At 38.3% G+C, this 27,456-nt stretch overlaps 1 protein-coding gene across 3 annotated transcripts in view; it reads left to right on the forward strand.

The window, feature by feature from the left end:
• The first annotated feature begins 330 nt into the window (after positions 1-330).
• The window catches only part of Itch (itchy E3 ubiquitin protein ligase), a 126,505-nt gene continuing 99,379 nt past the window's right edge, over positions 331-27,456 (forward strand). For 2 of the 3 annotated variants that reach the window (XM_077799402.1, XM_077799404.1), the window contains exons 1-2: positions 331-414; positions 4,213-4,289. The gene's annotated coding sequence lies outside the window, so the exon portion shown is untranslated. The remainder of the gene's footprint in view (positions 415-4,212; positions 4,290-27,456) is intronic. The other variant, XM_077799403.1, reaches the window with a different exon arrangement.

Consider the following 27,456-nt stretch of genomic DNA (forward strand, 5'->3'; position numbering starts at 1 on the left):
CAGTAGCATCATCAGACAACTTGTTACAAATGCAAATTATGAAATCCCATTCCAAATCAGAAATTGGGGGTGGGGCCCAGCAATCTAACTTTTAAAATGCCCTTCAGGTGATTCTGATGCACACTAGAGTTTGGACAACACAGGTATAGTCTTTAAAGGTTCTGGTAAGGCAGATGTTAAAAAAAAAAAAAATCCTGAAGTTGCCGCGAACAACTCAAGGTCCCTCACACCTGGAGGTGAGAAAACTTAGTGATTTGGCGCGCAAGGCCTGCTGGGGCTTGTAGTCCGGACCGATTCCGAGGGAAGGCGCCTGCGCACTGGCCGCTAACTTGGTCTAGTCGCTGTGGTCGGGGCTCGGGACTGGCTGCCATCTTAGTCGAAGGGACTGAAGATTCGCCGCCGCCCCAAGTCCCGGTAAACACCCGCGGGCGGACTGGGAGCCGTTCTGGGGACCGGAGGGAGCCTGGATGAGAGTGCCTGGGGGAAGGAAGGGGAGATGAATGCGGCGCTCAAGCCGGGGCGCCCAAGCGGTGGCTGCTCCTTCCTCTCTGAGCCGGTGCCCGTGGGGGGCGCGGGGAGCTTGGGCTGGTGGCCCGGGCTGGGCAGGGGTGGGGGGGCCAGCCCGACGCCCCGAGAGACAGTGCCTGGTCGAGGCGTCCGGAGCCCCTCGCCTGGCCGGCTGCAAGTTGTGAGAGGGCCGGGCTGTGTCGGACGTGGGCAGGGTCCGTCCCCGCGCCCCTCTGCCGCGCCCGGGGGCCACTCTCCAGCAGTCTGGCCTACGCGCGGGGCCCGGCTGCAGCGGCCCGCCCGGGCGACGTGGCTCTCTGAGGGGCGGCGGCCGGGCCCACCTGCCACCTGGCTGGCTTTCCCGAGAGTTTTCCAAGCCCTCTCTCGCAGGGAGAGCCCGACACGGCGGCTGCCTCCCGTTCTCTCTTCCACTCCCCTCTTCTCTCCATTGTCCCCTAGCACGGTGGTCCCGGCCTGGACGCCCTCCCTGGCGCCCGCCGCCACGGCGCCGACTTTTGCAGACGTGGAGCTGTCACTGTCCTTCTTCCTGAGAGTGCCCTTTTCTTTGGCAGAGCAAAGAAAAAAGTAGCCGTGAACCATTCGGAGGGTCGAAACTTGATGAGGATATGACTTTTGTAGGGAATTAAACTTTTCAGACTTAGTTCCAGGCCGCGACTTAAACAGAAACACAAGGGTCAGTCTGTGCACCCTAGATAGAGCGTGGGCCTAAAGTTAGAGACATATCGGGTGAACTTGCAAAGTACCGGAGATTCACTGTTGCCCTGTAAATCAGCTTGTTTTCTTGGCTACTTTCGTATGCAAATCTTGTTACATTTTCTGCCACTCTTCAGTGGCTGCAGTAAATTTATTTTGAAGTTGGGGGGGTTTTTCTTTGAAAATCAGGGAACACAAGCCAGCCATCTATCATTGCACTTAAGTGGGATTTCCTATATCTATTCCTAATATAATTAGATCCTGAGTATGTAAAGGCAGTGCATTTTCACTCTCAAAATTGGCAAAGAACTTGGTTCTCATTGGAAATAAAGTTCTCATGGGAAATCTGGCGAGAGCCAATGCTGTGTAGTCCACAGTTTACTCCAGGTGCAGTTATTTCATTTTTCAGATTTAGAAATGAAGATGGAAATTCTCTTTTGAACAGTGAATGTATGTCCAAAAGGAATTCATTCATCTTCAGCTTACAAATCACAGGGATGTAATATGAAATAACAAGTGCAGAATACTTCTTCATTTTATTTTGTTAAAAGTAATTACTTTATTTGTTTGGAAAAAACACACATCTTTGTACTTACTGGGAGAGAGATAAGCTTGTGATCCCCAGATTTGACCACTAGAATAATTGGAGCTTTTTAAAAGTAGAAGTCCCAGGATCTCATTTCTGATATGATTGGTAGGTTTGGGTTGACTCCTCCCAATTTATTTTAAAAACATGCCTCAGGTAATTTTGATGATCTTGGGAACTACTAAACTGTAGACATACCAAGGACAGCTCAAAAATCTTTGAGACAGAAAAGAAAGTTTCTAGTTCTTTTTGGGGTTTGGCCAGAGGAGGAGGCAAAGCTTGGAGTAGAAGTTCCATTTTAGATGATAAATGGAGTGTGGTAGAGGTGGGGAAAAAGGACAGAGCAGGCAGAGAAAACTCACCTTAATGCTTTAATGTTATGTGCATATTCAGGGGATTTGAGAAAAAGGGTTCTGGGGAAACCGGATTGGAATGGGGAAAGAGAGCATTTTTGGGACATGAGAACAGAAAAAAAAAAAAGGCAACTATATGAACAGTTCTAAGTATAATTCTAAATTTGAATTTCATGTTTTTAGAAATAACAGATTTTTATATAGGAAAGAGATGTGAATACATGTGTGTTTTAGAAAGATGGCTCTGGTGACAAGAGAGAGGGTAGAAGAATGACTGTGGTAGAAGTCTAGGTCTTGAGAAGTTGTAAAGCCTGACCTTGGAGGTAGGAATGATCAAGAAGTTGGATTTATTTTTCTTTTTTTAAATTTTAAATTTTATTATTATTATTATTATTTTAACCATATGATCGAAGTTGGATTTATTTTTCTACCAGTGCAATTGTGTTGCCAAATTTTGAGTACATACACACACACACACACACACACACACACACGTATTCATCATATATATATATAATTTTTTTTCTGAATAAAGAGCTCCTTTTTTTTTCTTTCAAAAAACCCATTAGCATGTCTGAATAATATTGACAGGTTCTATATGTTAATAATATCAGAGTGAATTGTTTATAGCATCTTTGAGAAATTAGAACCAAATTAGGTGTAATTTGGAACAGATTTGGAGTTTGAACTGAAATTTGTGACTATCAACACTATTGATTTAGTCTTGTTAGAAGTGTTTTTCTTCTGGCTCACAGAAACTTTGTATTTGAGTTTTACAGTTGGAAGAGATTATCTACTCCATAGTAGCAAATATATTTTGGTTTATAGGCTAACTGGAAATAGCTTCCAGCAACACTGTGTTAGGGATTCTGGTTGTGTGAGTTCTATGGGGGAAGTGTTGATTGATTAGTGATGCTACCAGAGGACAATTGCCTAATAGGTGATTTATAATGTTAGCTATATTCTATTCTTAGACTGGTGGCAACCTCTTAATTATCTGTTTTTTTTAAAAAATTACACATTTTGCCTAAGAAAGTTAAGAGTCAGAACTAGAACTAGAACCAGGTTTTACAACTCTTGGTTTGGTATTCTTCAGTTTATCAAGATGAATTGTGCTATTAAAGAAATTCAGGAATTATACCAATAAAAAAAGATAATTCTAGCTTATGCCTCTTAACTGTTTAGGCAAGAATTTAATGAGGAACTTGGCCCAGATATGAGTTTTGTTATATTCATTCTGGCTTAAGAAATTTGTGTTAGTCCTGATAGGAAATATCTACCTCCCTTCTCCACTTCCTTTCTTCTTCCCCTTTCCTCTCAGTTTTGGGTTTTGGGGATTAGTTTCCTTTAAATGAATTAAGGAAAAGTATTCAAAGTTATTATGTTTTTCCCCCCTGTATTTGTGTTGTTTAGCCAAATTCTGGGCTCATAATAAGCATTCATAAAAGGCATGTTGATTTTTGTGGCTGTGATACTGGCTTTGAGTCAATATAAATCAGCAAGGGGATTTGCAGAATTGACTTCTAGCCTTCTCTGGTTGGGAAGTTGGCCCTCAGCTAAAAATGTTCAATTGGAAACTATCCTTATAACTAGAAGCAGTTAACTAGAAGCTGTTCTTGTCCCTTTCCTCCTTCATTCTAGCAGTACACTGTCCTTGGAAAACTGCTGCCAGCTCAGCTTTTTTGCTTCTTTTCAGAACTGATTATACCCGGATCCTTGGAATGCTTTTTATTTTCCTCCAGATTGCAAAAAATGTCCTTATAGGCAATGACCCTTATAGACGGAATGTGTGTTTATGTGGCCATCCTCATTTTGCTGCACATGTCCATTATACCCAGATGGGTATCACCCCATACTGTGTGTGAGTCATTTTCCCCTAACTTGCCCTTTTATCCTTCCTGCTCCATCAAAAATTTTTCCTTTTTTTTTTTTTTTTTTTAAGACCTGTGTAGTGGTGGTGGGGAGAACCTTGTTCTGTGAGATTCACAAGGTCATTAAAATCTGATGTATTTATGGGAGTAACTTGTTAATGGACCCTCCTTCCCCTCTCAGGTAACATGCATTTCACAGTGGCCTTCTGGAGACAACGCCTTAACCCAAAGAAGTGACCTGAACAGTGAGAAATTCAGGTACAGTGACATTCCTGAGTGATATTTGGGGACAGGATGGTACAGAGGGCAAGCCTTGGTCATATAACTGCTGTGGGAGATGTGGGGACAGAACAGTGTTGATGCTGGCTGCATCAGTTGGTTGAAGAAACAAATAGGCAGTTTGCACTTGGATCTGTAACCCAAATCCTTTGCAAGGATAAGCTGTGAACCGCATCGTCTCTTAATCTGGGTCCTCTGACTTTTCTTTTTTTATAACTCCCTTATATATATACACACTTTTTCCACTAGTGCTGTTTTATAAATATTTACCTCTGTAAACTTGTCCAGACACGGGCATATGTGTGGTGAAGAAGTGGAGGAATTAAAAAGAAGTCAACATGGTATAGTAGAAACAGTTGAAAGAAAAGATCTGGATTCTCGTTTGATTTTGTCACTGACAAGCTGTGTGACTTGGCAATTTATTTAGTCTTGTTCAGCCTCAATTTATTATCTTTAACACAGATGTATTGCTTCTTACCTTCCATCTTGGCCTGGTTGTGAGGGTCAAATAAAGCATATTAAATCTTCAGAAAAGACTATGAATCTACAATTTAAGACATTATTGCTGGGTGGAGTGGCACATGCCTATAATCCCAGAAACTTTCCCTGAGACAGGAGGATTGCAAGTTTTAGGTTAGCCTCAGCAATATTGTGAGACCCTGTCTCAAAATAAAATATAAAGGGCTGGGGATGTAGCTCAGTGGTAGAGTGTCTCAGGGTTCAATCCCTAGTACTGCCCCCCAAAAAAACCCAAAAAACAAACAAAAAAAAGATATTATTTAGATATTGTCTAGATCCATGAGGTGGAAGAAGTGTCGGCAATATTATTGTAAGGAAAGCATGAGGACAAGAGAGATTTCATATTAAAAATGTGAAGAGAGAGAAGAGGAAGACTACTGATTAAGTGGGGGGAGGGGGAAGTAGACCATAAAGCCAAACAGTGAAAGAATAGGAGTAAATAGAGTAGGTAGGGGAATTGTTAGGTAAAAAAGCTTAATAGGGAGAGAAAGGCAAATACTATATGATTCAATCATTTCCAAAGGAAATAAAATCACTACCTAAGAGAAATACCTGAGTTCCTAGGTTTGTTGCAGCATTATTCACAATAGCCAAGATAATGGCTATTGTGTCTGTTGACAATGAAGGGACTACAGAAATTGTGGTATGTAAATGATGGAATATTACCTAGTCCTAAAAAAGAAAGAAATCTGGCCATTTGGGACAACATGGGTAAACCTAAAAGACATTATGCTAAGTAAAATAAGCCACAGAAAAGCAAATATATGATCTCACTTATATATGGAATCAAGAAAAGTCAAATTTATAAAAATAGTAGAAGAGTTGTTAGCAGTAGTTAGGTGGGGGAATGGGGAAAATGGGAAGATGTTGGGTTAAAAGGTACAGACTTATAATTATAAATTGAATAAATTTGGGAGACCTAATGTACAGAATGGTAACTAGAGTGGATAATAATGTATAATTTCAAATACACATTATGAAATATAAAAGAATAGATTTTAAGCATTCTTACCATACACACAAAAAAGATAACTGTAGGGATGGGTGTAGTAATTAGCTTGATTGTATCACTTTACATGTTGTATACAGATATCAAAACAAGGTATACATATACACCTTGAAAAAAAAATATATATATACACATACATACATACATATATTCTATATATCTATCTCTATCTACCCATCTATCTATATCTATCTATCTATCTATCTATCTATCTATCTATCTATCTATCTATATCCTCCTGTTTCAGCCTCTTGAGTCACTGGGATTACTGTCCTGTGACACCATGCCTGACTAACTTTCATTTCTTCATATATATATAGTTTTTATTTGTTAGTTATGCCTCCAATAAGCTGGGGGTAAAAAAGAAACTTAAAAATATAAGACTCTCTAATATCCAGTGGTTTATACGTGAGAAGTCATGTTATATTAATTTCTGCTTTAAACATTGGCAAGGAAGAGAGTAGTCCCTCATTTGCTGAATCCTAATCTTGAGACTTTTAGTAGACATTGTCCTCATCGCCTTGCTTGACGTACCCATTCATACTTCTGTTCTTGTCTCCACTATAAGCACTAATGTTTGTTATTAATTCACCTGTGTGACCCTTTGTTTTATATTTTTGTTAACTAACTATCCTACAAATGCTTGAGACAGACTAGGGATGTCAGCATATCATGGTATCCCATTTGCTATTATTAAATGTATGCTTAATCTGTTTCTTTTGATAATTATGAAGAGAAAGGAAGGAGATGGTGGGGTGATTTGTGAGTGATACTAGAAAGGAAGTGGGTAAGAAGGAAAGCAATTAAATAAGATAGTAAAAGGAAGAAGTCTTAAAAGATGACAGGTGAAAAGACATGAAAATGAAAATATATGGAGGACAGAAAAGAGGAAAAGGAATGGTGTTCTCTGCAGCAAAGAAACAAGGTAGCTTTCATAACTTTCATTTCTTTTTGGTACTGGGGATTGAACCCAGAGGCATTTTACCACTGAATTACATCCCCAGCACTTGTTATTTTTTATTTTGAAACAGAGTATCAGTAAGTTGTTTAGGGCCTTGCTGAATTGCTAAGGCTGGCCTTGAACTTGTGATCCTCCTGTTTCAGCCTCTTTAGTCACTGGGATTACTGTCCTGTGACACCATGCCTGACTAACTTTCATTTCTTTAATGATTTGGTACCTTACAAAAAGTAATGTGCTGGGAAAGATCATTTTCTATATCAAATATCTTTAAAATATTTCTTAAAGTATCGATTTTATCCCAAGTTCACAAAGCAGTTCTTTTTGGAAAGGTATGTGGGGTCTAGTCATGGTAATTTTCATTTCTTAAATTCTGTGATCATGGGCAGTTCACTTAAGTCTGTCTAGGATTCATTTCCTCACTTGTCTGTTGGATGTTTCGAATATGACCTCTCAGGTTCTTTCTGGCTTACTCTGATTATACTTAGTGCCTCATATGCAGATTGACCTTTTTTTCTGGGCTTTGTTGACAACACAATATAGGACTAGTTTCAGAAATATTATAAGATTTTCTAATATCCAGTGCTTCATAAATGAGAAGCCATGTTTATCTTAATTTTTTTTTTCCTGCTTTTGGTACTAGGGACTGAACTCAAAGGCACTCAACTGTTGAGTCACATCCCCAGCCCTATTTTATTTATTTAGAGACAAGGTCTCACTGAGTTGCTTAGCACCTCACTTTTGCTGAGTCTGGCTTTGAACTTGCGATCCTCCTGTCTCAGTTTCCTAAGCTTCTGGGATTACAGATATGTGCCACCGCGCTTGGCTCTTTTTATTTTTTATTTTGAGTCAGGGTTTTGCTAAATTGCCCAGGCTAGTCTTGAACTTGTGGTCTTCTTGCTTTAGCCTTATGAGTAGCTGGAATTATAGTCAAGCGCCATCATGCCTTGTTTAGTCTTTTGGTTCTTTGTTTGTATGCATGAGGTACTTGGGATTGCACCCAGGACTGCTCTACTACTGAGTTGCATCACTCCTCTCCTTTTAAAAAATTTTTTAAAAATTTGAGGCAGAGGCTCCCTAAATTACTGAAGCTGGTCTTGAACTTGTGATTTTCCTTCCTCACCCTCCTGAAATGCTGGGATTATAAGTGAGTGCCATAGTACCTGGTTAGTCTTGATTTTTGATCACAGAGGAAAGGATGCTAAAGAATCAATGTGGAGGTTAACGTTGTATATTAGAATTTGATTTTTTTTTGGGGGGGGAGTACTGGGGAGTGAATTTAGGGGTGCTTTACCACTGAACTACATCCCTAGTCCTTTTTATATTTTATTTACAGATAGAGTCTCACTCAGTTGCTTAAGGCCTTGCTAAGTTGCTAAGACTAGTTTTGAACTTGAGATCCTCCTGTCTCAGCCTCTGGAGCTGCTGGATTATAGGTATGTGCCACCAGGCCCAGCAGAATTAGATAGGTTTTGAATTTTGATTCTACCATGAATTGGCAGTGTGGCATTGCCCAAACTGCTTGTTTGTGCCTTAGTTTCCTTATCTGTACATTGGGAATAGTTAAGGCATATATATCCATAGAGATCATGGGTTTCTGCTTGAACAAGGCTTGGCTCACAGAAAACATGAAATGCAAGTTGATAATTGTTGTCATTATTACCACCAACCTTCTTTTCTTAAATTATTATGTATTCATTCAGTAAGATTATTTAGGGTGAGTATTATAGATTCAAATGTTGACAAGAGCAAGATGAATAATTAAGCAGTGTTGACAGATTGGTACTTTAAGCTAGAAAATTCATATTCTTTCAAAGGGTTAGCTATTAAAGCAAATTTGACACACTTTTTTAAAAAATATTTTTTAGTTGTATATGGATGAAAACAATACATTTATTTATTTATTTAATTTTATGTGGTGCTGAGGATCAACCCCAGTGCCTCACATGGGCTAGGCGAGCACTTTACCACTGAGCCACAGTCCCAGCCCTGGCACACTGTTTTTTTTTTTTTTTAATTAATTAATTAATTAATTTTATAGTACTAGGGATTGAATGCAAGGATGCACTATCACTGAGTTAAACCCCCAACCCTATCCATTTTTTATTCTAAGACAGAGCCTTGCCAAGTTGTCCAGGCTGGCTTCAAATTTATAATTATCCTGCCTCAGACTCCTAAGTAGCTGGAAATGTATGTGCCCAGCTGGCTTACTATTTTTTTGTTAATTGAAGCAAAATTTATTCTTACCACAAAAAATAAGTATATGAGGTTATATATATTATTTAGCTCAGTTTACTACAATGTACATATTTCTTTTTTTTTTTTTTTTTTTTTTAATATATTTTTTTTAATATTTATTTTTTAGTTCTCGGCGGACACAACATCTTTGTTGGTATGTGGTGCTGAGGATCGAACCCGGGCCGCACGCATGCCAGGCGAGCGCTCTACCGCTTGAGCCACATCCCCAGCCCCCAATGTACATATTTCAAAACATGTTGTACATGACATATTCTTTTTATCAATTAAAAGTAAATTAAAAATTATTTAAGGTTTTAGGTATATATCTACACTATATTTGTCATAAAAAATAGAAAGTTTTCAAAAGGTTAAATAAGGAAATTGATATAAAATTAACAAAATTCCCTGATTTTTTATTGGGGGCAGTTACAGGGGATTGAACTCAGGGGCACTCAACCACTGAGCCTACATCCCTAGCCCTGTTTTTGTATTTTTATTTAGAGACAGGGTCTCACTGAGTTGCTTAGTGCCTCACTTTTGCTGAGGCTGGCCTTGGACTGGTGATTCTCCTTTCTCAGCCTCCTGAGCTGCTGGGATTACAGGCCTGTGCCAGTCACTGCGCACGCCTGGCAAAATTCCCTGTTTTTTTTTTTTTTTTTTTTTTGGTTCTGGGGATTGAACCCAGGGCCTTGTGCATGCAAGGCAAGCACTTTACCAACTGAGCTATATCCCCAGCCAAAATTCCCTGTTTTAAAGTGCATAATTCACTTGAGTCACTCTTATCCTGGGGGGATGTGTGGAATGAATGTAGCCTGAACATCTTAACTTACCAGTTTTTACTTTTATTTGGTTTTCAGTTTTCCAGCATGAGCTTTTCATATCTTACATTCATCTTAATTTTTTTTTCTAAAGAGAATCTGGATATTCTGAGTTTATAAGAAATCTTTATTTTTAAATGTTGGCAACTTATGAATTCATAGTATAAACACTGTGGGCCAAACAAATCACTACTGTGGGCAGAATTTGTCTTGTGGGTTACCACTTTTTAACCTCTGATCTGGGACTTGACTTTCTGCAGTATAACCCATGTTCTCTGCCCTCTGGGAAGAAAGTCCTTACCCACATAAAGATTTAAAATAGTTGAAGCAATACCTCAAAGCAGTCGAGTGCTGAATGAGGCCTAAATAGAATAATTGTTAAGGCATAGAGAAAGGAACTTATTTATGATTTGGATTTAGAATGTGCAGTTGTGCAGAGGCAGGAATGGACTTGAGGTAGGAGATTAAGAGGATTTGTGTGGTCCTGGTAATAGGAGAAAGCTTAGAAAAGCTAAGAATTTTTGTTGTTGCTGTTGTTGTTTTTATTTTTGTGGTACCAGGAGTGAACTCAGGGCCTCACACATGCTAGGCAAGCATTCTACCACTGAGCTACATCCCCAACCCTTAAAGACAGTCTTATTTTGGGATGAACTTGAGACCTATTGACTGAGAGGATAAAATGTTATTTTATGAAGATTTATTTGGCAAGATTGAGGTCTGTAGTATAGGGCTGGGGAGGTCTAGAGGCTGGGGTAATCTGGCTGCAGAGGTAGCAGTGGGAATGAAAAGAAAGGAACAAAAGCTCGTGTAAGAGGCCAACAATTGCCATAGATAAAGGGGGCCAGTTTTGAAGTTTTCCCCCTACTCTCTCCTGTAAAAACTAGGATGTGTGAAGACAATACTTTGTAAGGGTTATCCCTCTTTTCTTTTTTTTCTTTTTTTTTTTTTTTTTTTTTAAGAGAGAGAGTGAGAGAGGAGAGAGAGAGAGAGAGAGAATTTTTTTTAATATTTATTTTTTAGTTCTCGGCGGACACAACATCTTTGTTGGTATGTGGTGCTGAGGATTGAACCCGGGCCGCACGCATGCCAGGCGAGCGCGCTACCGCTGAGCCACATCTCCAGCCCCGGTTATCCCTCTTTTCATGTTTTGGATCTTTTTAAAATTTGTTTTTCCTCAGTGCTAGGGATTAAACCCATAGCCTTACATGTGCTAGTGAAAACTTGTCATTCTGTCACTAAACCATATGCCCAGTCCCCATATTTTGGATCCTGCATCATCCCTCTTAGCTCCAGCACCCTTCTTAATGATGGATCTCATATATATTATGATTTCCCATCTTATACAAGTAGAAGAGAAAGAAAAGGAAAAACTAAAGTAGTTCAACTTCAACTGCTTATCCCCTTCCTTTCTCCCTTCCCTCCCCTCCCCTTCCTTCCCTTCCTCTTTCTTTCCTTCCTTCCCAGGACTGGGGATCACACTCAGGGTGTTCACCATTGAGCTACATCCCCAGCTCTTTTTATTTTGAAATGGGGACTCACTAAGTTACTTACCCAGGCAGACCTCTCAAATTTGTGATCCTCCTGCCTCAGGCTTCAAGTAGCTGGGATTACAGGTATGTGCTACCATGCCTGACTACTTATCACATTTCTAGCTTGGGGTTTTAGTGATCTCAGTTACTTTCTGATAAATTTCATTAGGCTTTAGTTTGTACATGGAATTTTTGTATTTACTAAGATTTGGAAACAGGGGCTGGGGATGTGGCTCAAGCCGTAGTGCGCTCGTCTGGCATGCGTGCGGCCCGGGTTCGATCCTCAGCACCACATACCAACAAAGATGTTGTGTCCGCCGAGAACTAAAAAATAAATATTAAAAAAAAAAAAAAAAGATTTGGAAACAAATGGTTCACTGTTGGAAATGATATAGAAATTTGACACAATAATTTATGATTCAGAATGTTTAAAGTAACTGATAAATGTTTGTTTTTTTTTTTTTTTTTGAGAGAGAGAGAGAGAGAGAGAATTTTTTAATATTTATTTTTTAGTTTTCGGCGGACACAACATCTTTGTATGTGGTGCTGAGGATCGAACCTGGGCCGCACGCATGTCAGGCAAGCACGCTACCGCTTGAGCCACATCCCCAGCCCCTGATAAATGTTGTAGAAAGGTAGAATATGTTTATTCTGTATAGTCTGAGAGTAATTTTTAGGATTTTATTTTCACCAGGTTTTTTTTTTGTTCTGTTTATACTTTCTTATGAATTTTTTCTTGATGTATACAGGGAAATTATTCTTGATTAAAATGCAAAATGTTAACTGGGTGTGATAACACATACTTGTAATCCCAGCTATCTGGGAGGGCGAGGCAGGAGGATTGTAAATTTGAGGCCAGCCTTGACTATTTAGTGAAAACCTGTCTCAAAATAAAGAAGGGCTGGGGATGTAGCTCAGTGGTAAAGTGACCCTGGATTCTGTTCCCAGTACTGGAAAACAGGCAAAACAACTGAGTTTCTAAAAAGTATACAAAGTTGCTGCTGTCATAGGGATGCAACAGTAGGGTCAAATGAACTACATTTTAGTTTCATTTGATGAAGAAAGCTCTGTGTGTGTGTGTGTGTGTGTGTGTGTGTGTGTGTGTGTGTGTAAGTATGGCCTAACCTAGTTTTTGGAGTTCATTTGTTCTGAAAATGAAAAGGAGTTTTAGGTGGTTCATTTAATTATAGCTCTGCTTTGGAAATGGAAGGGAAAGAAGCATGGGAGAAAAATTAGCTGTGTTTGATTTTGTAGAAAGTCAGAAGTCAAAGGGAAATACTAGATTATTTTTATTCTGTTCTTGAATTTTTTAGAAGAAAAAAGCTATATTATGTTGCCCCCCCCCCCTTTTTTTCCCCTAGTGCTGGGGATTGAAGCTAGGGCTTCATGCATGCTAGACAAGCACTCCACCACTGATCCAGATCCCCAGTTCTATCCTGTATATATTGAAATATGCAGAACCTTGCTCTGCTGCTTTTAATTGTCCACAATATTGCTGACATTTATCTAATGTCTTGAACCCAGGGCCTTGTGCATGCAAGGCAAGCACTCTAACAACTGAGCTATATCCCCAGCCCCTTTCCCTATTTTTTTTTTTAATATTTATTTATTTATTTATTTATTTATGTTTTAGTTCTCGGCGGACACAACATCTTTGTTGGTATGTGGTGCTGAGGATCGAACCCGGGCCGCACGCATGCTAGGCGATCACACTACCACTTGAGCCCCATCCCCAGCCCCTATTTTTTTTTTTTTAATATTTATTTTTTAGTTGTAGTTGAACACCATACCTTCATTTTATTTATTTATTTTTATATGGTGCTGAGGATCAAACCCAGCACCTCACACATGCCAGGTGAGTGCTCTACTGCTGAACCACAACCTCAGCCCTCCTTTCTCTATTTTTTTATTCCTTTATTTCATTTTGCTGAAATTTAGGGAGGGAACAGATGTGGAGTGAATATGTTCTGCTCAGTTGGTTGATTTTACTGTATAAATTGATGTCTTTATTTCTAAGGGACAGAAAATTATGAAGATATCTGGCCTAATTTGTATTGTTTTTCATGGTTAAAATATATGTAACAGCCTGATATGATGGCACATGCCTGATATTCTAGTTACTAGGCAGGCTGAGGCAGGAGGCTAGAAATTTCAATGCCAGTCTGAGCAACTTAGTGAGATCTTGTCTCAAAAATTAAAAAAAAAAAGGGGGAGTGAGGATACAGCTCAGTAGTAGAGCACTGGGTTCAATTCTCAGTATTGAAACACACACACACACACACACATGCAAAATGTAAAATTTACCGTTTTAACCTTTTATGCTCCCTATGCTGCTGGGAATCAGAGCTGGAGCCTTGTGCATGCTAAATATATGCTCTGCCATCTACCACTGAGCTGCAGCCCCAGCCCTAACCATTTTCATTTAAAAAAAAAATTTTTTTTTTTTTTTTTGGTGGTTCTGGGCATCGAACTCAGGGTGCTTTAACACTGAGCTCCATCCCGGCCCCTGTTTTATCTCGTTATTTATGTATTCATTTATTGGTAACGGAGAATGAATCTAGGGGCCCTTTACCACTGAGTATATCCCCAGCCCTTTTCATTTTTTATTTTGAAATAGGTGCTCACTAAGTTGCTGAAGGCCTCACTAATTTACTGAGATTGGCCTGGAACTTTCAGTTCTTCTGCCTCAGCCTCCCAAATTGCTGGAATTGTGGGCATGGGCCATTGCACCCTGCTGTTCTTTAAATTTTAAGATAAGGTCTTGCTTAGTTCCCAAAGCTGGCCTTGAACTTGTAATTCTCCTGCCTTAGCCTCCTGAGTAGGTGGGAATACAGACATGTGACAGGATGCCTGCACCATTTTTAAGCTTTTTAGTTCAGTGATGGTAAGTATATTTACCCTGTGCAAACTTTACCACCAGCCTTCTGCAGAACTTTTTCATTATCTGACTGAAACTCTGTACCCATTGAACAATCCCCCATTTTCCTTCAAGCCTTTGGAAACCACTGTTCTGTTTTCGCTTTCTGTGAATCAACTCTTTCAGGTACCCCACATATAAATGGAATCATACAATATTTGTCCTTTTGTGTTGGGCCTTATTTTGCTTTATCTGTCTAGCAATTGATGGACATTTGGTTTAGTCCTGCCTTTTAGCTATCGTGAACAATGCTGCTATGAACATTGATATATGGACAACTCTTTTAGTTGTCCTTTTTTTTTTTTTTTTCCCTTCCCAGGGCCTCATGCTTGACCTGCAAGTGCATTGCTACTCAACTACATTTCCACCCATTTTTATTTTTATTTATTTATTTATTTTTAAAGAGAGAGGAGAGAGAGAGAGAGAGAGAATTTTTTAATATTTATTTTTCAGTTTTCGGTGGACACAACATCTTTATTTTATTTTTATGTGGTGCTGGGGATCGAACCCAGCGCCCTGCGCATGCCAGGCGATCGCGATACCACTTGAACCACATCTCCAGCCCCCCTTTTTATTTTATTTTGAGAAGAATCTCATTAAATTGCCTAGTCTGGCCTGGAACTCTGACTCAGTCCTCTGTCTCAGTAGTAGCTGGGATTCCAGGTGAGTACCATTGTACCTGGCTTACTTCTTTTCATATATACCCCAAAGTGCTGGATCATATAGTAATTTTAAATTTTTTGAGGACTCACTATGCTGTTTTCTCCAGAGGCAGTACCATTTTACATTTCTATCAGCAGCCCATTTCTACCAGTTCCACTTTTCTACATTCATGCCAGTATTTGTTATTTTCATTTTTACCCCCTTGATAATAGCTATCCTAGTGGATATGAAATGGTATCTTGTGGTTTTGATTTGCATTTCTCTAATGGTGGTAAGCATTGAACATCTTTTCATGTATTTGTTGGCCTTTTATTGTTTTTGTAGTACTGGGGATTAAGCTTTGTGCCTCAAGTATGATAGCCACTGAGTTGTGTCCCCAGCCATTTTTATTTTATTTTGAGACAGGGTCTTATTAAATTGCCCAGGCTGGCCCCTACATATTCATGTCTAGTCCTCCTAGTCGATGGGATTATAGCTGCGTATTGCCTTTGCAGGTTTAAAAATTTGGATTATTTTTGGTCTGCTGTTGTGTAGCCTACTGCCTACCTCTTTTCTGCTTTTGATTCTACTGCTTATCCAGACAACTCTTTTAGTTGTCCTTTTTTTTTTTTAATATCCTTTCCCATTGTTGACAAAGTAGCTAGAACTACTTTCAAATATATAGTCCCTTAGTAAATGTTTGAGGATAAAAAGTTAAAAGTAGTGCTTTCTGAAAAGGTGAAGGTTGGTCTGGAGCAAAACCTTCATTATGTTTCTCTCTGGTTTTGAATTTCTCTATTCTTCACCTTTAACCATTTACCTATGGGATAGATATTTAAATAAGGATTCCGCTGGTAGGCAAATAAGTTCCTATGTCATTTAAAGTTGATTTTAGGGAAGGAAAATACAGAATCTTATTTTAAAAATTTGATTCTTAGAGGACTTGCTATTACTGATTGCCTAAGAAATTTTAAGTTGCCCCGAGGTATTCAAAGAAAAGTTTTGCCTTTTGTAATTCCTAATGGGAAGGAAATCTGTTTTAATCATTTTAGTGATTTACTACTTTCAGAATTTTTCTTCTGTGATAGTAGGGAATAAATCTAGATACTAGTACTGTGCCTTCAGTGATTTACTTCTTGATTTTATTGATGGCTTGGAATTTCTTATTTTGGCCAAGTGAAGGAGTAGGAATGAACCTAAATATATATTTTAGTTATTTTGAAAAAGATCAAACTCAGTAAGTTCAAGTAGAGCAGTGATATACTTTTTTTTTTTTTTGATTACTTAAATTCATCAGTTATTTTTTTGTGGCACTGGGGATCAAACATGGGGTTTTGAGTGTGCTAAGCAAATGCTCTACCTCTAGGCTGCATCCCCAGCTGACATAAATATTTTTTGTTAGTTTCTTTCTCTGTTATCTTTTTTGGTTTCTTTATGAAACGATGGTTTTCTTTTCTTTTCTTTGTATTTGGTACTGGGGATTGAATCCAGGGGTGCTTAACCACTGAGCCACATCCTCAACCCTTTGTTATATTTCATGACGTTGTTTAGGGCCTTGCTAAATTCTGAGGCTGGGATCAAGCTCCCTTCTGTCTGGGCCTCCTAAACCACTGGGATTACAGCTATGTGCTTAGCCCTTTTTATCTTCTATTTTCTGTTAGGATCTTGCTAAATTGCCTTGCTAATTTACTGAGGCTGACTTCAAACTCAAAATCCTTCTGCCTCAGCCTCCTGAGTTGCTGAGATTACAACATGCAGCACCCCCCCCTCACCCCTGGGGCTAAAACCATGGTTTTAAATCATAAAATTAACATTGAGCAAGGCTAGAGACTCAGTTTTGGGTCACATCTTTTTGTGCTGCTCTGGGGTAATCTCTTTTAATGGAGTTTATCTTATTGAGTTGTTAGAATTCTTTGCAAATTCTGCAGATAAGCCTTATCAGATATGTTTTGTAAATGTTATCTTCCAGTCTTTTGCTATCTTTTTGTTTTATTAGTGATGTCTTTTTTTTTTTTTTTTTTTTCCTGTGCTAGGGATTTAACCCAGGGGCCTTCAGGTTTGCTCTGCCACTGAGCAACATCCCCAGCCCCTTTTCAAAAATTTTGAGATAGTGTCTTGCTAAATTATTTAGACTGGCCTTGAACTTGCAATCCTCCTATCTCAGCCTCCTGAGCAGATGGAATTACAGCTCCATCTGGCTGTTTTATTTATGGTAGTTTTGGTGTCATATATAAGAAAGTTCTGCCACCCATTGGGCAGTCCATAATTTTCTTGGATTTCCATTTGTTTGCCTGTGAGGACAAATAAGATATGTGTGGCATTTTGCCTTCTTTGAAATAATATGGGCTGGAGATGTGGCTCAGCGGTAGCGCGCTCGCCTGGCATGCGTGCGGCCCGGGTTCGATCCCCAGCACCACATACCAACAAAGATGTTGTGTCCGCCGAGAACTAAAAAATAAATATTAAAAATTCTCTCTCTCTCTCTCTCTCTCCTCTCACTCTCTCTTTAAAAAAAAAAAAAAAAAAAAAAAAAGAAATAATATATATGGAAACACACACACTCCCCCCCCCCCATTTTTCTTGGGGAGGAGTACCCACCCAGTCCTTTTTATTTTATTTTATTTTATTTTATTTTATTTTATTTTATTTTATTTTATTTTGCGGGGGAGGTACTGGGGACTGAACCTAGGGGTACTCTACTTCTAAGCTGTATACCCTCAACCCTTTATTTTTTATTTTAAGACAGGGTCTCACTAAGTTGCCCAGGATGTCCTTGAATTTTGATTCTCCTATATCAGACTCCAGAGTAGCTGGGATTATAGGCATTTACCACTTTGCCCAGCCTTCTTTGGAATAATATTTGTATTCTTTTCCTTTTGAGATTTAAAGTAGTTGAGATACTCATGGTTTGGAACACTTAAGTGAAAAATCTTTTTTTTTTTTTTTTTCTTTTTTCTGGTACCAAGAATTGAACCCAGGGGTGGTTACCCATGGACCCACATCCCTAGCCCTTTTTATGTTTTATTTTGAGACAAGGTCTTACTAAATTTCTTAGGGCCTCACTAAGTTGCTAAGGCTGGCTTTGAACTTGCAATCCTCTTGCCTCAGCCTTCAGAGCTACTTGAGTTATAGGTGGGAGTGTCTTCTGGATTTTTAATATAATCTGAATAGCAATGCTTTTTGGCTTCTTCTAAGAAAAATAAATTGATTTTATTTGTAAGGTATTTATACACATTACTCAGTAACTCACACAGTATTGACTTTCAGTTTACTTCATAAAACTTTGTGTGTGCTTGTGTGTGTGTGTGTGTGCGTGTGTATGTGTGTGTGTCTCTATCTGTCCTGGGAATTAACCCCAAAACAATTTACTATTGAGATATACCCCATTTTTTTTTTTTTTTTTTAATTTTGAAACAGGATCTCACTAAGATGTTTAGGGCTTCTCTGAGTAGCTGAGGCTGGCTTTAAGCTTGTGATCTTCCTGTCTCAGGTCCTCCTGTCTCAGTTTCCCCAGCTGCTAGGATTACAGGTGTGGGCCATCACACCTGGCTTACTTCATAAATCTTAAAATAATGTTTAGAAATGATCTGAGAAGGGCTTACTACAAGGATGGGGTATACTGGATATCAGGGTCTTAAATTTTGAGAATTTATAGGTATCGAAAGATGGTCAGAGCTGGGCGTGGTGGCGCACACCTGTAATCCAGCAGCTCCAGAGGTTGAGGAGGAGGATTGCGAGTTCAAAGCCAGCCTCAGCAAAAGCAAGGTGCTTAGCAAGTCAGTGAGAACCTGTCTCTAAATAAAATACAATCTGAATAGCAAAAACAGGGCTGGGGATGTGGCTCAGTGGTTGAGTGCCCCTGAGTTAATCCCCAGTACCTACCCCGCCCCCACCAAAAAAAAGATATCAGAGCCAGGCACAGTGGAACATGCCTGTAATCCCAGCAGTTTGGGATGCTGAGGCAGGAGTTCAAAGCCAGCCTTAGCAACTTAGTGAGGCTCTAAATAACTCAGCAAGACCCTGTCTCTAAATAAAATATAAAAAGGGCTGGGAATGTCGCTCAGTGGTTAAGCACCCCTGGGTTCAATTCTCAGTATCAAAAAAAAAAAAAAGATGGTCAGAAACAAGAATTTCTTGAGAGCCAGGAAATTCAATTTTATATATAATTAGGTTGTATAATTGCAGACAAGCATTATTTGAAGAGAGCAATATTTATAGTAGCACAATAGTTAACATTTTTTTGAGAAACTCCAGCAGTAAGTAGTCAAAGCCGGAAACAACTTATAATAGTAGTTAATATTAAAATATTTTCGGGGGAGGGGGTCGGAATTGAGTATTTAGCTCAGTGGCAGAGCTCTTGCCTAGCACACACAAGGCCCTGAGTTTGGTCCTTGGCCCTGCGGGGGAGGAGGGAATTTGCTGGAAAGCTGTTGGGGAGAATAGAGAAGAAACAAGGTACAGAGTTGAACCAGCAAATGAATGTTAAAAGTTAGATCCTTTTCTTTTCTTTTTTTTTTTTTTATTAGTTACACGTGAGAGTACAATGATTTTGACATATCATACATTTGAATCAAATGGGGTATAATTTCCTCAGTTTTCTGAGTGTACAGCTTGCAGAATCACATTGGTAGATCCTTTTCTTAATCTCTGTTTTCATACTATTGAACCTTGAAAGTTGTAGCTTCCTGTTTTTCTCTTTGAATAAGATAATTGTCTTTTTAGCATATGCTTTAGAATCCATGCTGATACATTTGGTTGGAAGATGTTGAAGGAGTTCTCAATGACAGGAGATCTTTGTGTGATGTTCATAGCCAAGATGTCACTGTTGTGTTAAGACAACTTTCTCCAGTAAATAGAAAAGCAGCCTTTCTTCATCATGAATGGGTTTGAGTTTATTCCTACTTTTTTTACTGGGAAAAAGTTATGGAAATATGTACTTACCTTCTACACAAATTGAAGAACTCTGATTCTGTTTGCCTATACCTTCAGTAGCTTCTTTGCTATTTATTATTAGTGGAGAATGAAATCTAAAAATTATTCTTCCTTTCTAATCTCTCCTGCTATGGCTCTAGGGATCAGGATGAAGTTTTCAATCAAGAACCAGTAACAACTCCATGGTTCTACTTCGAACAGAATTGTAGCTGTTAATCCATTCTTATGGTCCTGGCTAGTGAATGAAGAGAAATTTCTTAAAACAGAATCTTTTGATAGATGACTCTTTCACTTGGATAGTGATGTGGGAATATGACAGAGTATCCCTGTCTGAGGGCAACTATTTAGTATTTCCTTACTATGTGTTGTTCTTTATTTTAGTAAGGTTATTTAAGAGTTTGACTTTATTGGGTTTTAGTTGTCTGTGTACTTTAGGTCTTTGAAATTTGTACTTTCTGATTCAACAAGAAATTTTTCTTAACACACACATACACACACACAACCTTCAGCCCTTTTTATTTTATTTGAGACAGGGTTTCACTAAGTTGCTTAGGGCTGCCTTCTTTAGTTGCTAAGGTCTTCTTTAGTTGCTGGTCTCAAACTTGCATTCCTTCTGTCTCAGCCTCCCAAATTGCTGGGATTATAGGTGTGCACCACCATGCCTGGCATTTACTGGTTTTGTATGTTTTCTGGAATGTGTTTTTGATGGCTTATTTTAAGAACACTTAGACCTATATGAAGTTATTTAAGGTTTCTTTTAAGTCCAAATAGATATGACCTTATAAAATTATATTGTACTTTTTTTCTGAAACCAAGGAAAATTTATAATATCTTGTTTAATTGCCTATAAATAGGTACTTATTTTGAAATGTCTATATAAATATTTGTTGCTTATGCGATGTTACTGAGATAATTTGTCAAGTGTGTCTATACCGTTCCACATTTTTCTTTCTTCTGCCTTTCAGGAAGATATTAAGGTTAGTTTTTACCTCTGGCAGTGTTTTAGCACCTTCTTTCTACATTAGACATTTTATCTGTCACATTTTTTTCTAGTGTTCTAATAAAAAGTACTCAAAATAAATGTTATAAAAGTGTTAAGAATTGATCCTATTTCAAGATTCTTGGTAACTGACAGATTGCAGGTAGTTGATTATTTTAATATTGTGTTTTATTTAGAGTCAAACTGACATTTGCATTGGTTTCAGTCACAGTGGTTTACCTTTTTTTTGGGTACTAGGGATTGGACCCCAGGAGTGCTTTTTTATTTTTTATTTTGAGACAGGATCTCACTAAGTTGTTTAGGGCCTTGCTAAATTGCTGAGCCTGGCTTTGAACTTGTGATCTTCCTGGCTCAGCTTCTTGAGTGCTGGGATTATAGACATGCACTACTGTGCCTGGCCATATATAACCTTTTGAGACCGGGTTGTTCACTGGACATGATGCCTTTGGAATTATGTAAATTTTTGCAGGTATCAGTAATTTGTTTCTTTTTATTACTGAGTATAATTCCAATGTATGGATGTATTACACAGCTTATTCACCTATTGAAGGACATTTGATTATTCAGCATTTTTGTTAATTATTAATAGAGCTTCTAAAAACACACCTGTATAGATTTTATTTGGATATATGTTTTTATTTCTCTATTCAAGATTTCTCAATCTTGGCACTGTTTGCTTTTTTATTTTTATTTTTTAATATTAATTTTTTAGTTGTAGTTTAACACAATACCTTTATTTTATTTACATCTTTCTAATGTGGTGCTGAGGATTGAACCCAGGGCCTTGCATGTGCTAGGCAAGCATTCTACCGCTGAGCCACAAACCCCAGCCCCTGTTTGCTTTTTTAGATTGGATAATTTTTGTTGTGTGGGATTGTCTTATGGATTGTAGAATGTTTGACAGCATTTCTGGCTTCTAGATGCTAGTGGTACCTTCCTGTTCCCAATTGTAACCCCCCCCCCCCCCAAAAAAAAAAAGTCTTCAGAAATAGCCTCTGATTGAAAATTTCTACTTATGCAGGAACATGATTGCTGGGTAAGTGTGTTGAATTTTATAAAAAATAGTCAAAGTTTTTTCCAGAATGACTTTACAATTTTGCATTCCAGTCAGCAATAAAGGAGGTTTCTCTTTGTCAGCCTTTGGTATTGCCAATATTTTATTATTTTAACCCTTCTAATAGGAATGTTGCAATATCTCAGGGTCATGAGGAATCCTTTTTTTTTTTTGGTACCAGAAGTTGAACCCAGAGGGGCGTAATCACTGAGCCATATCCCCAATCTTTTTTTTTTTTTTTTTTCCTTTTTAATTTTGAGACAGGATGTTGCTAAGTTGCTGAGGTTGGCTTTGAACTTTGGTCCTCCTGTCTCAACCTTGGAAGTTGCTGGGATCATAGGCTTGTGCCCCTGCGCCCCCTGGTGTTAACTTTTTTGAAGAGTCCTGCTAGTTGAGAGAGTGTTTTATATTGTGAATGTAATTGTTACTTCATTATTAGATTCAAGTTAATATTTTTGTGGAGAGCAAGGATATTATGTGGTTTAGAGATTTGGGAGCCGCTTGGCTCACTCTTTCTACCTTAGGGTCTCTCTTGCATTTGCGGCCTTACATTTATTTGTAGTTTTGACTGGAACTGAAGCATCTCCTTCCAAGTTGGCTCACTCATTCCTCGCAAATTGGTGCTGGCTCTTGGTGGAAGGCTTTGGCTACTCTTCACTTAGGAGTGCTTTAGTGTCTTCATTGTTTGATGACTGGCTTCTCCCAGAGCAAGAAATTCAGAAATCAAGGCAAAAAATTGTAATGCTGGGCATGGTCCATGTCTGTGATTTCAGCTGCATAGGAGCCTGAAGCAGGAGGAGGATCATGACTTCCAGGCCAAGCTGAAAAACAGAGATGTTGTCTAAAACAAAAGTGTAAAGCATTGGGCTAGGGTTGTGGCTCAGTGATGGAGCACTTACCTCATACGTGTGAGGTCCTGGGTACAATCCTCAGCACCACATAAATAAATAGGTAGATAGCTAGATAAATAAATAAATTGTGTCTGTCTACAACTTAAAAAAATCGTAATGCCTTTTGTGACTTAGTAGCACACTGTGATTCTACCATATTCCTTTTTACAATTTAAAAAAATATATATTTTTAGTTTTTTAGGTGTTCACAATATATTTTATTTATATATGGTGTTGAGGATCGAACCCAGGGCCTCACACATGCTAGGCAAGCGCTGTACCACTGAGCCACAACCCCAGCCCACTTTTACCATATTCTGATGGTCATAGATGGCAGTCTTATTTTATTGTTTGAATGGCATGAGGTGAAGATTTTTGGGAACTATCTTGGAAGTTAGCTATTATACCTTCTAAACTTCTACTGGCCAGGAAGGAATTCATCTTCTCTGTGTGATTTTTTTTTTTTTTACCCCTTGTGGTATTAGGGTTTGAACTCAGGGCACTCTGCCACTGAGCCACATCCCTATTCCTTTTATCTTGAGAACAGGATCTTTTTGTTTTGTTTTGTTTTTTCATTGTTGCTCATACTAGTGTTCTTTTTTTATTAAATTATTTATTCTAATTTGTTATACATGCTGGCAGAATGCAGTTCATTTCATATTATACATATGGATCGAGACAGGATCTTGTGGTTATTGAGGCCAACTTGAATTTGCCTTCTTCCAGCCTCAGCCTCCTGAGTCACTGGGATTACAGGCATGGGATACCACATCTTGCTCTTTTTTTTAAATTTTGAGACAGGGTCTTCCTAAGTTTCTAAGGCTAGGCTTAAATTTGTTATCTTCCTGCCTTGGCATTCTGAGTGGCTGGGATTACAGGTAGGTATATACTGCCCCACAGATTCTTGAAAGGTTTTCTACTTTTAATTTTTTTCCTGATATTGGTCAGTTTTCTACATTATTATTCGTTATGTAGATAGAGTCTCTTAGTTTTCTAATAAGACATTCACCTTGCCTGTGAATTACACTTTTTATTTTTAATATTTGTAATTAATGACAGAGCTGGAGCTTAGTGCTCAATCCATTGTATTTATAATTAATATGTTATCTTTTGTTTCCTATCTGTTCACAAAACTTGAGCAAATCTTATATTCTCTTCCTAATATATATATTTAAATTTTTTTTTTAGTTGTAGATGGACACAATACCTTTATTTTGTTTGTTTATTTTTATGTGGTGCTGGGGATCTAACCCAGTGCCTCACACATGCTAGGCAAGCGCTCTACTATGGAGCCACAACCCCAGCCCCTCCTATTATATTTTTCACTTTCAAGTTCCCTTTACCACAAAGTCATAATTGGTTATTCTGGCCTGTACTTCTTTTTTTCTTTCTCTTTTTTGTTTCAGGGATTGAACAAAGGGGTATTCAACCACTGAGCCACATTCCCAAGCCCATTTTATATTTATTTTTTTGAGACAGAGTCTCACTAAGTTGCTTAGGGCCTCTCTAAATTGCTGAGGCTGACTTTGAACTTGGAATCCTTCTACCTTAGCTTCCCAAACCAGTGGGATTACAGGCATGAACCACCTAACCTGGCTGTTTCCATATGGTATGTTACTTGTACATTCAGAGAACAGAATGCCAATTATAATTATTTGTATTATAGTTTTCTCTCATATTTTATATTCGGGGAGGTCAAAAGCCTGCTTATCTTTGTAAATCTATATTATTTACTACTGTAATGGAGATGAGTGTGAAACTTTATGCAGTGTATGTTGCTTTTACATTATCGCTATAGACAAAAAGAGTTGTAATTTCATACCAGGTGTGGTGGTGCATGTCTGTAGTCCCAGCAATTTAGGAGGCTGAGCTACAGTCTCAGCAACTTAGTCCATATCTCAAAATAAAAAATGAGAAGGACTGGGTATATAGCTCAGCAGTAAAATGCTCCTGGGTTCAATCCCCAGGACCAAAATAAATAAATAGTAACTGAAGTTATTCATAAATAGAAACTCTTGTATACGTTATTAGTGCTCCCATTTATTTGGTGAATTGTGAGTAGCTTGGATTGTAGTGGTAGTTTTAAGCCTTAAAATGCCATGATTTCATTCTTCTTTATGGCTGAGTAATATTCCATTGTGTACATGTACCACATTTTCTTTATCCATTCATCTGTTGCAGGGCACCTAGGTTGGTTATTATTATTTCAATAACAAGGATATTCTAACTTCAATAGGTTTTTTTAGGTATTAGAGAAAAATTCACCTTTAGTATCTTTCTCCTCTTTTTCCTTTTCCCTTCTTTTCCTCTTCCTCTTCTTCCTCTTCTTTGATGGAGATTGAACCCAGGGCCTTATACTTGCTAGGCAAGCACTTTACCACTGAACCCACATAATCTTTTCATGTTCATTTATTTACTGATTTAAATATTTGAGAGCTTACTATTATGTGCTTCAGGCATTGTTAGGTAGGTTCTAGCATTGTAAAGATGAATGGTGGGCTGGGAATGTGGCTCAGGTGGTAGTGCGCTCGTCTGGCATGCGTGCGGCCTGGGTTCAATCCTCAGCACCACATACAAACAAAGATGTTGTGTCCGCCGAGAACTAAAAAATAAATATTAAAAATTCTCTCTCTCTCTCTCTCTCTCTCTCTCTCCTCTCTCACTCTCTCTCAAAAAAAAAAAAAAAAAAAAAAAAGATGAATGGTTCCTGACCTCAAGAAGAGAGTTTGAAAGGGGAAACAGTTTTGCAAACAGATAATAGGAGACATCTGTTTAACACTTACTAGGCTTAAGCGTGTCTTTTGCATTTTACAGTATTATCCCAGTCTATAAAACAACAAAACTACAATTAAATATGCCCACTTTTTAATTTGTTCTTTTTAGTTATACGTGACAGTAGAATGTACTTTGATGTGTTACACATACGTGGAGTATAACTTCCCATTCTTATGGTTGTATGTGATGTGGAGTTACACTGGTCGTGTATTCATATATGAACTTAGGAAAGTTATGTGTGATTCATTCTGATTCATTCTATTGTCTTTCCCATTCCCATTCTCTCTGTCATACCCCCATACCACCTGTCCCATCCAGTGAATCTTCCCTCCTTCAACCTCTCTACCCACCTATTGTGAGTCAGCATGCTTATATCAGAGAGAACATTTTGCCTTTGTTTTTTGGGATTGGCTTATTTCACTTAGCATAATAGTTTCCAGTTCCATCCATTGACCAGCAAATGTCATAATTTCATTCTTCTTTATGGCTGAGTAATATTCCATTGTGTACATGTAACACATTTTCTTTATCCATTCATCTGTTGCAGGACACCTAGGTTGGTTCCATTGCTTAGCTATTGTGAATTGAACTGCTTTGAAGATTTATATTAAATATGCCCACTTTATTGATGAAGAAAATGTGGCTCAGTGAAATTTTAGTAATTTACTGAAGTTCACAGAGCAACAGTGCTGGAATGTGGGTCTAGATCTGTCTGATTCTAAAGCCTATGTACTACTTATCATGTAATAATGTATCCTATAGTATATAAAGAAGAAATTTGATAAAAAGAAGAAATTGATTATTTTTGCTTTGTAGTTTAGGGAAGGATAACTAGATAAGATGCTTAAGCAGAGTGAAGGATAAAAGAAGACCAAATGAATGGGAACCTGGGGAAGAAGCCAAATTTTGAACAGAAGGAATAATAAGATAAGCAAGCTATAGAAACATTAAACAGATGGCATGTTGGTGTACTATGAGTAATTCTTTTTACTCAAAACATGGGGCTTGTATAGGAGAATGGCAGGTGAAATTAGAGAAGTGGGTAAGCCAAGATCATGGAGGATCTTCAGAGGTCTTAAAAATCCTTTTTGCAGCTAGGCACAGTGATGCACGCACACCTATATTCCCAGTGATTTGGGAGGCTGAGACAGGATGGCATGCTTGAAGCTAGCCTCAATAACATAGTAAGACCCTATCTCAAAATTACAAAAAAAAACTGGGTATGTAGCTCAGTGAATAGAGCACCTGTAACGCCTCTCCTCTGCAACCCCCCAAATTATCCTTTGGTAATACTATAGTTGACATGTTAGCACGAGGCATGGAGGAATGTTGAACTTACTATGATAGTTCAAGGAAACCCAAATGAAGGAAGTAGTAATGGGGGTAAAGATGAAAACAGAAAATTTAATTACAAGATTTTTCCACCTATACCCATTTGTTTTATTCTGATGTCTCAAGGAATTTTGCCTCTTCATAGTTCCCAGTTTTCAACAGTGAAAGTGATGTAGGTTGTTCTCAAATAGTCCCTGTTTTTTTCACTGTAATGCCTGAAAGCAGGGGTTGCCAAACTGTGGTCTGTTAGCCAAATCTGGCTTTCTGCTTTTATTTTATTTTTTTAAGTAAAGTTTTATGGGAGCATAATCCCTTGCGTTTGTATTATCTATAGCTGCTTTCACACTGCAGTGGCAGGATTGAGTGGTTGTGACAGAGAATCAGAGCCCTCAAAGCCTAAAATTATTACTTGCTGACCTTTTACAGAAAATCTCTGCAGACCTCTATTTCAGAGCTTCAGATTGGAGATGTTATATGATCTAGTAACTACAGCGAATATGGTGGTGCTTACTTAATACTGTTTATTGGTCATT

This window comes from Urocitellus parryii, chromosome 6 (genome assembly GCF_045843805.1).
Source record: "Urocitellus parryii isolate mUroPar1 chromosome 6, mUroPar1.hap1, whole genome shotgun sequence".
NCBI classification, from domain to species: domain Eukaryota; kingdom Metazoa; phylum Chordata; class Mammalia; order Rodentia; family Sciuridae; genus Urocitellus; species Urocitellus parryii.